The sequence below is a fragment of the Penaeus monodon genome, chromosome 21 (assembly GCF_015228065.2).
Source record: "Penaeus monodon isolate SGIC_2016 chromosome 21, NSTDA_Pmon_1, whole genome shotgun sequence".
Lineage (NCBI taxonomy): Eukaryota > Metazoa > Arthropoda > Malacostraca > Decapoda > Penaeidae > Penaeus > Penaeus monodon.
In genome coordinates, this window is record NC_051406.1 from 41,809,828 (window position 1) to 41,810,072 (window position 245).

Here is a 245-nt window from a genome sequence, read left to right on the forward strand (position 1 = left end):
TGTGGATGTGCTGCAAATACTCTTTTGTGTTGTCTTTTGAATGCGAAGAGAGGTGTGTCGCTCCTCGGAAGTTGCATGGAGGGTGAAAGGCAAAGGATTGCAGGGAGAATGGGGGAGGAGGGGAGGGGCCTGCGTCACGTCACATTCTGATGTTTGATGAGTGGCGTGACGTTTCAGCGCTCTGGACGATGTTGTTGTGATGTCTGTGTTATTGTTATAAGTTTAATCTTATATATTTTTTTGCG